At 34.4% G+C, this 17,088-nt stretch overlaps 1 long non-coding RNA gene across 1 annotated transcript; it reads left to right on the top strand.

Annotated features, from left to right (window-relative positions):
* The first annotated feature begins 225 nt into the window (after nt 1-225).
* On the top strand, nt 226-15,864 carry LOC129285860 (uncharacterized). The gene is made up of 5 exons (XR_008587394.1): nt 226-330; nt 427-528; nt 12,545-12,991; nt 15,094-15,140; nt 15,494-15,864. It is a non-coding gene; the product is annotated as an uncharacterized LOC129285860 (long non-coding RNA).
* Nucleotides 15,865-17,088: the final 1,224 nt, after the last annotated feature.

Genomic DNA, 17,088 nt, shown 5'->3' with positions numbered 1-17,088 from the left:
TTTGATGGTTCTAATGAATTTGCCAAGGCAAATGCTTAACTTTAGCCTTCAGTTTGTAGAATATTTTAAGGTTTTTTGTTCGAATTTTCCATGATTTATTGTTGCATTTAGGCTTGCGCTAGTGGCAGTTCCTTAATAATTTTGGTTATTTTTCTTGAAGTCTTACTTCAGCTACTTCTTTATGCAAAATGGACAGAACCTTCCCTTGTGGAAGTACTTGGTCACTATCTGGATGCGATGGCTCCATTTCTGAAGTTTCTTCCAGATGCAGTTGGGAGCGTTATCAGTAAACTATTTGATCTTCTTACTTCCCTTCCGTTTGCCATCAAGGTTCCCTAAACAATCTCCTTTCTGACTTTACTTTTGATTACTGAGAAACTACTTCAGCTTGCTGGTTAAGACTTAAGGCTATATTCCTCCTGGTAGGGTACTTCGACATTTAGTGCACGTCATGCAAGGTTACAGATTGGCACTTCATTTATCTGGATAGCAAAAGCTGCTGACAAAAGCACTTTGCCTCACATGAAGGTACATTATTTTATTTGTTAAGTTTTTTATTTGTATGCTAAGCATGGCAGTGAAATGCTAAATGAGTGGGAATTGACTTTTGTCCACCTAGCACTAAAACTAAATATGAGAAGAGGAGGACAAAGGTTGTCATGGAAATTTATTAATCTTGATTAGCTTTTGAATAAATCTCTTCTAAGACTAAATCATGATGATAGACCAGTGCCTTTGAGAGTATTGTTAAATTTGCTGGCGTCAAACAGACAACATCATGTGTTCAGTGATTATACACTACTACAAAAATAACTTTTTACAGCGGCTAAAAATGACTATTTACAGCGATTAAATAGGCGATGTTGTTACAGGAGATATAGAAAGTCTAACCTTTTACATCGGTTATACGACCATTGTAAAAAATACATATTCTACATCGGCTAATCATAACCGATGTAGAAAATGGATCAACGAATAAAAAATAAAAAACTAGAACACTTTTTATAGCAGTTGTGTTTGAACCGTTGTAGAAAGTAGAAAGTCTACTTTCTACAACGGTTGGAAATCCATCCACTGTAGAAAGTCCGCTCTCTACATCCAACCGTTGTAGAAAGTTCGAACCGTTGTAGAAAGCGGACTTTCTACAGCAGTTAACCGCTGTAGAAAGTTCGAACCGCTGTAAAAAGTGGTTCAAACACAACCGCTGTAGAAAGTAGACTTTCTACAGCGGTTAGTAGAAAGTGGACTTTCTACACCGGTTGGAGTTCCAACCACTGTAGAAAGTGGACTTTCTACCAACTGCTACAGAAAGTCTACTTTCTACAGCGGTTCAAACACAACTGTTGTAGAAAGTTTGCTATTTTACATCGGTTTTTACATTAACCAATGTAGAATATTAATTTCTACACCGGTTATGGTAATAATCGTTGTAAAAAGTGTATTTTTTTTAAAAAAAACGTCCGTATTTTTAAATTTACCCTACTCTGTACACAAAAATTACCACAGCCAAATCAGACAACTCAATTTATTTACAATTTTCAATATAAAATTAAATTAACAACTATTCAAAACTCAAAGTTATTTATAAACTATCTAAAAACTATATATTGAGCTATCCAAAACATTGTGTCAACAAATGTTTTCAAAAGTTGTCTATAACTAACAAACTTCTTAAATTGTATGAAACTTTCTACAAAACTCACAAATTCTCCCCAAAATAAGTTGCCCAATGTATGCGAATGTCTTCAATTTCAACTTCGGGGAATGGATTCGAATTGTCAAACATCTAAAATATAATTTGTAAAAGAGATTTATTATGTACTCTCAAATAACATAATAAAATAAAACTCTTAAAAATATATTTACCTCTTTTGTAAATTCAGTCATACCCAATGTGATAATGTTGAGCATATGTCTCATGACATATAGGCCGCACAAATTCGTCTTCACTGGTTGTCTATGGCTTTGTATAAGAATAAATCATAAGAAATCAATAAAAAAATCTTAGTAATTGAACATATTCATAAAGTATAGCATTACCTTTGGCTCGATCCATGTAGGATCCTTGAGCTCATGTCTGTGCTTTTGCAAGACCACATTTTGATATGTTTTCATTGCTTTATGTTCAAGATTACCAAGTTAGTAACTAAAATATTTAGTGTAAATTATATTAAATATTTTTGCACAAATATACTTACGAGTCTATCGTCTTCTTCATTTCCTTCCCAAGTTTGTAATGGAGGGAACATAAGAAGATAATAGTGTTGCTCTTCATTGAAAGAACAAACAACTGCCAATGGTCCCTGCAAAATATGACAAATTAAAGTAAATCTATATCGAAAAAACTATTAATTACAAATTGATCCTCACGAGTGCACATATGGAGTCATAAAAACATCTTTCTTGACTTCACATATTCTTTGTTGGAGATACTGGGCCCTTAACTCTGGAGTATTCCTTTTCTTTGTCATGTGATATGGGCAAAAGAATCCGAACTTATCACCTTTGCTCGATGTGATGCACAAATGATAAAGGTACCTACAGTAATGCAATTGTGTTAGATCACTAGACTTGATAATTAAGTTAATTTCATTAAAGAAACACAAACTTACATCATAAATAGTTCAATGTGTGGTGTGGTAAGCTGACTATTTGATAAAAGTCCAAGCAAATCTTTCTGTTCAATTGTCACTATCATGTCTTTCTTACCCACAACCTCCGAATCCATTTTTAAATCTTTGAATTTGAATGATGGATCATACACCATTAAGATCATTTATTAGTGTGGAGTTAACGAGGGTTCTGGAAGTTTCGGGAGATTCGGCAAGAAAAGTTATTATACATAATAAAAAAGAAAGAAATAGTTAGTAAGAAAACATTTTAGGAAAGCTGCAACATAATAAAATTGCATACCACAGGTTAAACCATATTCACAAGTCTCTTAGGCCACAGGATAAAATTGCCAACAGCTTCTGCTATAGTCTTCACCTCATCAGTAGGGAATGGAACCAACGTGTTTGGCACTTTTGGATCTTCAACCATCACTCTTACTTGATAATCTTAAATTTGCTTATGGTGGATGGTTGATCTCAAGTTGTAAACGCTACCAAGCGTCTATCAGGATCTTCTAGAAACATCTCGTATGGTTCACCAATGTTGTCACCAGAAGGACTATTTGACACACGCTCAAGAACATTACTCCCTTTTGTGCTATGAAATCCAGGAGACGTATGAACTGGTTCAGTAGGCGTCTCCTACGTGAGCTCATCATGCTCATCATCTCCTCCTTCATTTTCTCTTTCATTTGTAAAAGCCGAGCCTCGAATGAAGCTTCAAACTCTTCTTTAGTTAGCTGTCTCACAGTGAATATCACTGTTTCAAGTTCTTCTCTAGTCACTACACCTCCTAAGTTCGGCGTAAAGGTGCTCCAAAGTAGTCTCTTATGCCCATACCATGTCCAACGCCCCTCACACGACCTGGATGCTCTGGTTTTCCCGTTGCAACCGTCAAGATATCATTTTTGTCCTCTAGAATGAAACTTCCTTGGGCTTGTTGCTCCTTAAGAGCATCCTTTAACATAGAAATAATAATCTTAATTAATATTATATATAATTGTATAGAAATTTAAAGGGACAAGAAATAATAATATTACTTACAATCCTCTTAGCAATCTCGTGCGCCATCTCGCTTGTATAGCCTTTTTTGCCTCCTTTTTTGTATTGGTGTCCATATCTCCATTTTTCCTCTCGGGAGACGGGGGATGGTGGAGAAAGGAGTATGGAAGGATCGGACTTAGCTTTTTCTTCTCTCCTTCTGTTTCTCCACCATCAATATATTATTAGCCCTAGCATAACCCCCACGAGACAGCGTGTGGGGGCATTGATTCTGTCGAGCAATTTCCTGCCCTTTAGCTCGTTTTTCCTATTAAAAAAATGAATTTTAAATTTTATAGTTCAAGTAAAACTAAACAAAACTTAAATTAATTAGAAATTAACAGACTAAAGCTTTTTCAGAAGTTCAAATCCTGACAAATTCTTGCCAAGTATCTTCATCAAGGAACTAGTATGTGTCGAAAGGATTAGGATGAGCCTGACCCTTTGGCACCTCAATATGGATATATCTCCTAGCAAGATCGATCTTGAAATTTCTCCAGCACATTCCACAGGAGGAAATCAACTTGTGTCGGCAATCTTGATTAGAAGGAACATTGTACGTGAGCTTCAATTAAAACACAAGATGATAATTAGTAATTTAACAATGATATATGACTACATACATAAATTAATTACATACTTGAATACTTTCCCACATCTGGTCCTTCACACGTTCTGGACATCAGACCAGTCCTCAAATACAATAGGGGGCTTGGTACGAAATAGGAGGCCAAGAAAACTAATAAACTTGGCCTTGTGTTCTCCTATCGGATTCTATCTCTGATCAAATTGGATTGGTAACTTGTGCCCAGCACTCCTACTTAATGTCAAATCTCTCAATCGTGTGCCACGTCTACCTCTCCTCATAGACTGGCTCTCACTACGGGTGCCATGACTTGAGTCATCACTAAGTGGCTGGCCAATAGTAGGTTGGCTTTGAGTGTCATCACCATGTTTACTCTGATACTCCATGTTCCTATTAATTCATATAAATTAAATTAATTAGAAAAATAAACAAATATAAGATAGTTAGAAAACATAATATAAATTTAATTGAACTTAGGAAACATACTTTAATTTAAAAACTAAATTCATATAAGGATATTCTCCCATATCCCTTCATGGTGATCACTTCTTGTAGCATGTTCGTTATCTACTTCATCTACTACATTTAAAATTAGTAGCCCTGATGAGAAAGTAGGGGTTTCAAAAATATCGAAGCTTGATTCTTGATTATCATCACTATCAATCACCATTTTTCCTTTCAGTGCTATTGACCAATTTTTATTTTCTGGATCTGTCACATAGAAAACTTGTTTAACTTGGTCTGCCATGATAAATGGCTCATCCCCATAAGTTAGTTTTTTAAGATCAACCATTGTAAATCCTAACTTATCATCATGAACACTGTTGATGTCAACCTATTTGCATTTGAAAACAAGAACTTTAAATTTTGTATAATCAACCTCCCAAATCTCTTCAATAACCCCAAAATAAGTCCTTGCTGCTAGTTTAGGTTTCTTATCTTTTAAGCTAGAGAAGTGAACGGCTTCAGCCACTATCATAACCCCACTATTTTGCACTGTACTCTTTTCATCCAAGGACTTTGTGTAGAAAGAATACCCATTAATATCATACGCACTCTAACATATACCATTAAAGTTAGGACCTCTTGCCAACCATTTAATTGTATCAAAAATGCTACTTTCATTCAAAACTTTCTGCTTAAACCAATCTACAAAATTCTTATTATGCTCTTTCAACAACCTTTGTTCAGTCATTCTCATTCGATAATTTTCTGCCTTTAGAAGTTTTTTGTGAGAAAAAATGTATTCTTTGACTTCATCAATATTATTCAAAATATATAAATGTACTTCTTGTAATTCATCATGAATTATGCTCTTTCCTGATACTCCATGTGTGCCTTGACCTAATTGCCTCTTCTCACGACGAGATTTAGGAAGTCCAATTGACTCTGTACTTGACAAATAATTAAAACAAAATTCTATAGCTTCTTCGGCAACATATTTTTCAACTATCGATGCTTCAAGTCGATATGGATTCTTGACATACCCTTTTAGTATTTTCATGTATCTCTCAACTGGGTACATCTATCGTAAATAAATAGGGCCACACAATTTTACCTCCCTCACTAGATGCACTATTAGGTGAACCATAATGTAAAAAAAAAAGTAGGAAAAAAGTACATCTCAAGTTGGCATAAAATCATACAAGCTTCTTATTCTAACTCTTCTAGTTTACAGGGTCAATAACTTTACTGCATAAAGCATTGAAAAAGAAACAGAGTCTAGTTATTATAAGTCTTAAATCTTCTTTTAGTATACCTCGAATAGCTAAAGGTAATAGTTGTTGCATCAAGACATGAAAATCATGAGACTTTAAGCCTGCTAGTTTCAATTCTTTCACAGACACAAGCTTCCCAATATTTGAAGAATACTTCGAAGGAACTTTAATTCCATGTAAACACTCACAAAAATTTATTTTCTTAGACTTGTACAATGTATGAGAGGCTGGGGGACAATAAGTTCACTTACCTTCTAGTCTCGAGTGCAAATCCTCTTGTATTCCTATTTCTTTCAAATCTAATCTTGCGTTCACACTATCCTTGGTCTTTCCTGGTATGTTCAGAAGCGTTCCAATAATACTATCACACATGTTTTTCTCCACGTGCATAACATCAATACAGTGCCTCACTTCAAGATTGTGCAAATATGGAAGGTTAAAAAAGATAGACCTTTTTTTCCATATGTTTTTTGCACCAATGTTCTTTTTAGTCTTATCGAAGACAATATTGATGTCTTTCACCCGTTCAAACACTTGATCCCCAGTCAAAGCATGTGGAGCATGATTGTGCTCTTGGTGACTATGAAAAGCTTTCTTTAATTTACGATAAGGGTGATCTTGTCTAAGAAACCTCCGATGGCCAAGGTAGACTGTCTTCCTTCTATGTTGAAGTTGATGATAGTTTGTGCTTTCTTTGCAAATTGGACAAGCTTTATGACCTTTCACACTATAGCCAGACAAATTCCTATATGTAGAAAAATCATTTATAGTACAAAAAATTATAGCATGTAACTTAAAATTTTCCTTCCGATTTGCATCAAACACTTCCACACCTACCTCCCACAACATTTTCAAATCTTCAATTAGAGGTCTTAGGCAAATATCAATATCATTTCTAAGTTGTTTTGGTCCTGAAATCAATATGGATAGCATCATGCACTTCGTTTCATGCACAGCCGAGGTGATAGGTTGTAAATCACCAAAAGAATAGGCCATGAACTATGTATACTACTGAGACTACCATAAGGATTCATTCCATCAGTAGAAAGTCCGAGCCTCAGGTTTCTTGGCTCATTACCAAATTCAGGAAACAATTGATCAATTTTCTTCCACTAAGGAGAATCGACTAGATATCAAAGTTTTCCATCAGATATCCTCTCATTTGCATGCCATATCAAGTTCTTTGCATCATTAGTATTTGCAAACAAGTGCTTCAATCTTAGTATAATTGGAAGATACCATAAGACCTTTGCAGGAGCCCCCTTCTCTTTATACCATGGTGCCTCACATTTCGGACACTTCTCCTCCCCTTTAAGCTCTTTTCTGTACAACACACAATCATTAGGGCATGTATGTATTTTTTTTATACTTCATATCCATTGGACATAAGATCTTTTAGGCATCATAATAACGATTTAGTAGTACATTGCCTTTTGGCAACATTATTTGAAGTAACTCTAACAATCAAGTGAAACTTTGGTCACTCCACCCAGCTTTTGCCTTTAAGGTAACCAGTTTTAACATTCTAGATAACAAACTAAAATCAGTACACCCCGGGTATAGAGGCTTCTCCATGTTATTGCACAAGTTATCATACACATGTGCTCATTCAAAAGCTTCTTCCCCAAGATTACGGATCATGTCCTTTAACCGATCTTCATTCATATCTATTTCATTATTCAGATTATCAATTTCCACATATTGAGACATGTTATTATAATTTTCCAATCGTTCACCATGCCAAATCCATATCGTATAATTCTTACAAATTCCATCATAAATCAAGTGCTCTCTTATTTCGGCAGCACCTAATCTCTTCTCATTTAAGCAATTAACACAAGGATAATAGAACCTTGCACTATTGTCAACATCATTTTTCTTAGAAAATTTTAAAAATTCCTTCACCCTATTATCATACTCATCACTCGTTCGTCTAACATTCATCTAACTACAATCCATATGTCAACTCCTAAAGAATATAACTAATGTTAAAAATTGGACCTTCTTAAAAATGATCACATGCAAACAACTTGATGAGGCCTTCTTAAAAACTAAATTTAAGCAATTCAAGGGGAAAGAATGAATTTTAAAAAATTTCGACAAAATTTTCCCTAAAAATTAGACCTCCCAAGAATTTTAAAAAATTTTAATAGAGAAAATTGATAATTTTAAACCAAATTAATGATCACATGCAACAACTTAAGACTTTATGAATCCACTAACAGCACTCTTAACAATAATCAATATCATTATCATCATATATATACACATATCAGCCTAATAAATTAAAAAAATTAAAAAAATACAATCAAATAAAAAATTATTTTTAAAATTAACTAGGGGGAGGGGGGTGGGGAGGGGGTGGGGACGGGGGGCTAGGGGGACGGACGGGGGGCGGGGGCACATGGGTGGGGACGAGGGGCTAGGGGGAAAGGGACGGGGGGCGGGGGGGACAGGGGTGGGGAGGGGGGCGAGGGCTGAGGAGGGTAGGGACGGGGGGCTATGGGGAAGGGGATGGGGCCGAGGGGGCCGAGCGGCGAGGGGGAGGGGGCGAGGAGGAGGGGGAGGGTGTGGGGTCAAGGGAGAGGAGGAACGAGTGTTCTAAAGGCGCAAAGAAGAGAAAATGAGGGAGGAGACGCGCGGAGTTGAAAAGAAAAAAAATTGAACCACTTTCTATAGCGGGTTACTATTCACCCACTGTAGAAAGTATTTTTTACAGCGATTGCCTTTTCACCTAGTGTAAAAACTATAATACGCATTGCCAAAATTACAAAAATGCCACCGCCTTAACTTTCTACACTACTCGCCTTTCAACCGATGTAGAAAGTACCTCTTAAATTTCATATTTTGTACTAGTGATACATTAAAATTGAAAATTAAATGTCTCATCTTTCATAGTAAGATTGGTTCTAAAATCAATTTTAATCTATTATGTTTCATTTATTGTTAGATGTTCAGAATAATTGGAAGAAATAATAAGGATAAATCTATTAAGATGATATAAAACAAGAGTCTTATTCTATATTTTTCTCAATAGCCATGCTCAAGAGAAATTTGGTGCCCTAAAAAGGGAACTCTTGGCCTCCTGATAGAGCATTTTTTTAAATTGACACAGAACACATTTTCCTGTAGTGTCTACAAGACAGTGTGTAAGCGATCTTGGTGCTGTTGTAAAGAGGAACTGTAGATCAAAATATCATTAAAAAGGACCAATACAATTTTTCACAAGTAGGGACGAAATAAATCATTCATAATTGCTTGAAAAGTGGCTGGAGCATTAGTTAAGTCGAAAGGCATGATTGTGAATTCATAGTGCCAAGAGTGAGTTCAAAATGCCGTTTTGTAAATATCATCATGTGACATCCTAATTCAATGGTATCTAGATCGCAGATCCAGTTTGGAGAAATAAATTGCCCCGTATAGCTCATCTAATAACTTATCAATATTGGAGATTTCATATTTGTCTAGAATTGTGATGCTATTCAATTTTCGATAATCTACACAAAAACGTCATCAAACCCTTTCTTTGCGACCAATAAGACTGGGTAGGCAAAATGACTAGAACTAGGTTAAATAAACCCCTTTTGTAGTAATTCTTTGACTTCCTTTTCAATCTCAATTTTTTGATAATGAGATACCTATATGATCATAAATTAGGAGGATTGGCCCCTGGTAGTAGGGTAATGATATGTGAGTGATTTCTAAATGGTGGCAAGTTTGTGGGTTCTTCAAAAACATAAGGGAATGTTGCAATTAAAGGTTTTGGGTTGAAATATTGGAAAGGTTTAGTCAGTAGAGGCTTCTATTTATCGCATTGAATTAAGTTGAGCACCTTTGGTAGTATTTAGGACTCCTTGTAGCTTATACCTTTTACCATTTACCTAGAAGATCATAAAGAATTGATTCCAATTGGCTTGCATTATATTGAGGGATGCTACCTACTTAATACGAAGAACTAGATCAGCTCATCCTAGGGTGTAGGGGAAAAAATCTTCCTTAATGGTAAGACCCATCAGTTCTACTTCCACATTTTTGTAGATTTGGTTACAATGCATAATACTACTATCACTAATTTTAACTCCAAATGTAGAAATAGACTGGGTAGATAGACAAAGTTCCTAGATTAATGCATCAGAAATCAATTTGTGTGTGGACTTACTATCCACTAATAATAACACCTGTCGAGAGCCCAACCTTCTATTAAGTTTCATTATTGACCCAGAGTTACTACCCAGGATGGCATTTAATGAAATTTTGCCCCTTTGGTTCTATTTCTTCAAGAAGAGGGACAATCTCCTCACCTTCTTCTGTGACCTCCATCAAGGAGAACAAGCCCTTACATTGATGAGTTCTCCATAGCGAAAGCAAAGGCCTTTCTCCCTCCTGCGTAGGTGCTCAGCGTCCATGGAAGCTAGTCTAGCCAAGCTTGATGATGCAAGGTTGAATGAAGAAGAAGACGTTGCTGGGTTTATGTATGAGTTTGAAGATGTAGTTGAAGCTTTCTAGGCCTGAGTCCTCTGTTCTCTTGTGAAGGTAGAGGAAGAATTATACTAGTTTTGGGTCTGTAGGAAGTTGGACTTAGGCCCCCGAGAGAGAAGCTTCCCTTCAAACTCCATTGTAAGACTCACAGCTTAGTAAACACTCTTAGGTTTTTGAATGCGCATATCTGCGCACAGTTCATCCTTTAGTTTGTTCAAAAAGACGCCGAGCAGGCAATGCTTAGGCTAGGTCTTAACTCGTGATGATCGTTTAGCAAATTCTACTCAGTATTCTTGCACGCTTCCTTCTTGTTTGATCCTACACAAATATTCATCGGGTTTTGGCACTCAAGGGGTCTGAAATTCTCTTGAAAAGCTGTCACTAGTTCATCCCAGTAATGAAGTGTCCGTTCATGGTTGATCTAAGCAAACAAGTCGAGGGTGTCCCCTTCCAAAGACAATGAAGCTATGTCTACTTTATCTTCTTCAAGTGTGCTATAATATTTAAAGTATTTTTTTATCCTTTATGAACCAACCTCGTGGGTCACCTCCACTAAATTTTGGGAATTCAATTTTGGTGCGATGAAATTTGCTGCGTCTATGATTTTCTTCCTCTTCTTTGCTTTCTTCTTCATAATTATGCCTATGGAAGCCCTCTCGAGTGTTTTTGCCTTTGTTGAGTACAGAGGCTTCGAGTGCCTTTATTTTCCCTTTTAATAAATTAAGAGTTTCAAGTCTTGAGGCTATGGCAGCTAGATCTAAAAATGATCAAGCCTTGATTTTTTAGGGAATGATTGGATGAATTGTCAGAATGGTTTGTTTCTTAACCCGTATGAGTGGTAACCATGGCTTTGATGCCAAATTGTTAGATGCTCAGAATAACTAGAAGAAATAATAAAAATAAATCTATTAAGATGATATAGAATTAGAATTTCGTTCTATATTTCTATCAATAGCCACGTTTAGGAGAATCTCCAAAGAATTTGAAAGATTGTTTTATTTATTCGATGATATGCTAGTTTCTAGGTTGCTAGTTATATTTATAATACTAAATACAATCTAAAATAAAATTTAGATGACTATCTAAGATAATGAATAAAATTTAGATAACTAGATAACTAAATAAAATCTCCTAAAATCTAAAATATTGAATAAAATCTAACTAGATAAAATACTTAATCTAAAGAATTAAATAACTAAATAAAATTTAAAGAAATATCTAAAACTAAATAAAATACTAAATTAAATAAAAATGAAATTAATCCTAATTTATCTTCTGTCGCTTCCTTCTTAAATAAGTCTGAATTCTATCTAGAATCTTATCACTTGCATTTGTTTCATTTTTTTTTCAGTATCTTTCTTTTCATTTCTAATGTAAAATATGTGAAATACATTTGTTGTTCAAGAACATCTTTTACTGTGTGTCCGTTTCACTATCAACTTGTTGTCATGTTACCTAACTGAAAATGTGACTGCTGATTAGTTTTGGCCCTCTATCTTGGCAAAAGGCATTCCTCCAAGATTAATTTGTTGAATTTTACAATTGGCATATTTTTGTTTCTCACCGGTCTCCATATTGAGTTTCATTTTATACAATTAAGATATACTCAAGTTAATATGCCTGAGACTTGATTTGTGAAAATATAAGATTTTTTTACTCTTTATGGTTAGACAAAGGTCATTGTTCAAAAGCCTTTTGGTCATGATATAGAATCTTCATATGCTTAAATAAACTTTCTCAAGTAGTATCAGCCTAACTATTATATTTTCTAGTTTTATGATTAAATCTATTGCTTGCAACTATGAATGCTGAAACATGGTCTAATAAAATGGAAAATATCATGTAAATTGACCACTCATTTATCTATATCAAAACCTATTTATCTCCATATCAGAAACATATGAAGAGACTTGAACAATCTATAATCCTTATCAATTTGGGAAATTGGTATAAACAGTACTTGAACAGTGTTTTCACGTGTGACGTATGTTGGTGGACTTCCAGTTCCCGAGTGTTACCTGTTGGCGGGCTTTTGAAAATTTCCCGCTCCCTTTTATTTTCATTTATTTAATTATTTAATACTTTATTTTCTTTCTTTTTTGTTATAGGCTTTTAAAAATTCAAAATTGTCTTTGCTGGTGTCATCGAGTTATTTCTGAAACTTAGCAACGAAAGCAGAAGTTACAGACGCGAGCAAAGGTTGAAGTGAGAAGAACATTAACAAGACTACTAAAATTGCTAGCCACACATTCAACATCATCCTTGGTTGCTGCTAGATCTCAAAATTATTCTCTTATGGTGTTGTTGAATCCGAACCCAGCTCAAGGCTTCTAATTCTTTGATGCCACCAGGGTGGGGCTTCCCGGTGTCAATCCTACACCCCCACCTCTGGCTGCTGCCATGGCTTTTTCTTTTACGGCCACCACCGCCGGTGTCAATATGGCTTCCTACGAGGGGGATTTGAGCAAGAAAATCCAAAAACCATATACGGTTACCAAGTCCAGGGAGAGTTAGACGGAGCAAAAGCACGGCAAATTTCTCAAAGCTCTCCAATTGTAAGTGTCGGTTTATCTTTATCTCCAATTAAGGTTGCTTTGAAATTACTATTGCTCTTTTGATGTTTTCATATTGAGCACCATTTTTCTTAACTGATGGATTTCAGATTTTGGCTAATGCAAGATTAAAATCGATCATTTCTTCCCTTACTCTATCCCCTCCCCTAATTGTTTACTGTACAAGTAGACTTGATTGGTTGATAATTTTTTTAACCAGTGAAATAGGTGAATGCACCCTTAATCTTTTCGGTTATTGCAGTAATTTTATCTACAATCCTTTAGAAGGGTTTTTTTTCAATTTATTACCTATTTTTCTTGCTATTGCGAATTTATGCTTCTCTGGCGATTTGAACTCAAGTACTCTTTTAGCTTACATGTGTGTGCTTTCTTAATATGTGAGATTTGGGTTCTAGCTAATGCCACGCTGAGATTGCCCAATTTCTCTAATTTCCTTCATATTTATGGGTTTCTTTGTAATTAAACGAAATTTATAGCTCTTAATTTGGCGTACATTGTTGGATTGAGAGGTGCAGCAGAAGATTAAAATTTTAAAATCTCTATCTTAATATGAATTGAACGAACTCATTTAAATTAAGGGAATAGAAGAGTTATCTTTTAATTCTTTAAACTTGACGTGTGTTTTCTTCAAGAGTTTGGATCTCAGAAGTTGATAACGTAAATCTGCTCCCTCTACCAATATCCATATGAACAGCTTTCTAATTCAAACAGTGTGCTAGAACTTCCAATGTCCGTTCTTCTTTGAACGTTAGTTTTTCTTTCTATAGTGTGTTTCGTGACTCTCAAAGTGTTTTGGCTATCAAAACTTTTTTAACTCTCTATCTCTTCATAAAGCACGTTCCTAACTATATATAGTATAAAATTTAGTATTTTCGCCTTCCACTTAAAGAGCTTACGAAAATTTAATTAAATTTATCTCATAAATTTAATTCATGGTATCATATTTAATTTAAATTTATCTTATAAATTTAAATTATAAAATTGACATAATATTCTATCATATCATGTTAGTTATTTAATTTAATCTATTATATAAAATTAAATTTAAAACTAACACAATATAATATAATATATATCACATATACATATTATATTATAAAAATGAATATATATATATAAAATTATATTTTAAATTTTATATTTCATATAAATATATATATAAATATTTATCAAATAAATATTTGAGGGACCTAGTAATATCTCTCACTTAATGTAAGGGACAAATTTCATCTTAACCACTCATATTCCTCTACATGAATGTCACTAAACTCAATCACAGCTTTTATGATCACTCGGTCAAAGCTAACTTTTGACTAAGTCAAAGTTCAGTAGTCATAATATAGGAATTCATGATGATCACAGGTCAAAGGGCTTAGTGATGTAGTTACATATGAGATAAGCTTATGACTTGTACTATACAACTTTCTCATAGTGGGTCAGTCCAGCACCTTGCACTCTTTCAAGTGCCTATGACTTTGATTCGTATCTTTATAATTAATGAAAGTCATACTAGTCTTGTTTTATCTATGATCTCTCATAAATGACCGACTAGGGACATTTAGGATAATCATTATAGTTTGTCCAAGGATACAGTTATCATAGTGAACATGCAATTAATATGATAACAAAAGAGAAATTCATTAAATAACAATGTGTATAATATAATGATTGGTCATAGGGCACAATTTCCAACATATATTTTATTGGGATATTTTTATTGGGATATTTTTATTCTGCCGATTGATTTATGTGTTTAGCGACCTTAACTTTTCTGCGGAGAGTGTGTGAAAACATGTTGGGCTCTTTCTCTTGGCACTTCTCCTAACCTAGAGGGGTTTTGAATCATGATGCACCAATTTTAAGTTAGCAAATTTCAATATTAAATTTAGTCCGTGGTAGAACGGAGGAATGGATTAAGTCTTCGCAATGCTGAAAATAGCCTTTTGGCCATGAGCTGATACAAGGGAATTAATCAGAAACCCCGCCATAAAAGAATTCCTATTTGCATAGTAGTTGTTGTTGTATCAAGTGATAATCAAGAAAACTAACCTTTTGCTGTGGTTTTGCATAATTTTTAACCGCAGTCATCTAGTGCTTGGAGAACTCTTGAAATCTAATGATCACAATTCAGGTACAATTTTGGATATTAGGATATTAGGATACAGTGAAAGATTACTATCTTTTTACCAAATATGTGTATTCATAACTGTGTCTTTAAATATTGGACAAAAGTCAAATAGGAATTTGAGTATTTATCGGTTACTTGGAAATGGTGCTTGTACTAAAATGACTCAAGAATCTTCTCTGAGAATAGCATTATGACCAACTACTTCTTTGGCAAATATTTCAAGCTTCATTACGATTTAAATCTGTAGAGCATCTCTGTCAATGGCCAAATTTTATTAATTGATTGACCTATTTTTTGCAACATCAAGCAACCGAGGTACCATTATTGATTCTGGAATGACTTTGGCATACTTGCAGAAGAGGCTTATATTCCCTTTGTCAGTGCGGTGAGTTTCACTAAGGTAATTTCTTGTAAGGTGGTCTATCAATGCTAGAAATGGCTTTGTTGCTTCATGAATCAAATTGTCATGCTTTTTTACTTGGCAGTAGTTTGAGCAATATTTGATATCAAGAATGATTTTGTTTCACGTAGGTTACATCTACAGTTCCATAATCCATATGTAATTTCAGTTCTTTGTTCTATATTAAAAGAATGTAAAAAGAGCGGAAATAGATTTTATACTTTGTATGTTGAATTTTTGATATTGTGTAGTGTTTCTATTTGTTATTCTGAACAAGTTATCAAGAGAATGCCGTTTCAGCAGCTGATATGTTGTTGACATTGTTAATTGTTATCACGCTGTAGAATATATCACTAATCATTAATTCAAATTCTCCTTTCTCTCTGCTATATAAAAGTAAACTTTCCAATTGGCTAACAAAATAAATAAATAAATAAATAAATTTGGAAGGTGAATTCCTGTAGAAAGTGAAGTGTTTTTAACTTCCAATCACTTCAGGGGTTATCAAATTTAATAATTGATGTTGAACGCAAATTCTCATTTTATGTCGCAGCCTTGTGTTAGTTTATTAATTTACTAATCCCTTTTAGGGAAGAGGCGTGCTTGCTGATTGTTTGTTTTCCATTTCTCTTGCAGCACACTCTAGAATGTGTCATATTTTCACTGTGCCTTGGGGCTGTAAATCTTGTCTACAGTCCGCAACTTCAATTTCGTTAACCCTCTTCACTCTTAGTGTATCATTGACAAGGACAAAATCCTACTAAAAATAATAATTAAATTTCTCATTCTGTTGACATACAAAGGATTGAGGTGGGCGTCTTACAATTACTAGTGTTGGTTGAACTATTCCTTTTGTAATTTCTTTGCTGAAAGATAATTCTAACATTCCTTTAAAAGATATAGGATACGGAATATACTTATTTGGTTCAATTTGAATTTATAGTTTGGACATATACAAAGAAAACTACAGGAGGTATTTGTGAGAAGAGTGAAACAAAAGACTTTGAGTCCTGTCAAGAAGGGTATAAAAAGACTGAAGAGAACACTTTTGGAGGTTGTTGAGCAAGACCTTTTAATTAATAATATTTCTAAAAACTTAATAAATGATAGAGCATAATAGTGTCATATAATCCATGTAGCCGACCCCACCTAGTGGGATAAGGCTTGTTGTTGTTGGTTCAATTTGAATTCATGTTTCTGCTATGTTTGCCGTCACCAATGTCATGACAGATTACTATTGTTTTGGTTAAACTAAATATAATTACCATTTGCAAACCTATGCTGGGATAAAGTTCTCTTCTATGTTTATATGTTGCCTACATTGCTGATTGCCTCCTTTTAAGTATTATACAAACTTTGGTATGTAGCCAACAAGAGTGATGTTTACATCTTGCATACTTAGGAGAATGATGATCTCATTGTATTTATTTTGATTAACATTTTCTACCGCTCTTCTGCTGTGAATCATTTTTCCTCCTCTTATTACAACTTTGATTAATCTCAAGGAATCAATCACCTACTTTAATAACGAGTTTGGTGCATTTGGTTTAA

Source organism: Prosopis cineraria, unplaced genomic scaffold (assembly GCF_029017545.1).
Source record: "Prosopis cineraria cultivar Desert tree isolate PC_DT_omini unplaced genomic scaffold, ASM2901754v1 PC11, whole genome shotgun sequence".
NCBI classification, from domain to species: domain Eukaryota; kingdom Viridiplantae; phylum Streptophyta; class Magnoliopsida; order Fabales; family Fabaceae; genus Prosopis; species Prosopis cineraria.
This window is presented reverse-complemented; position numbering and strand designations above follow the sequence as displayed.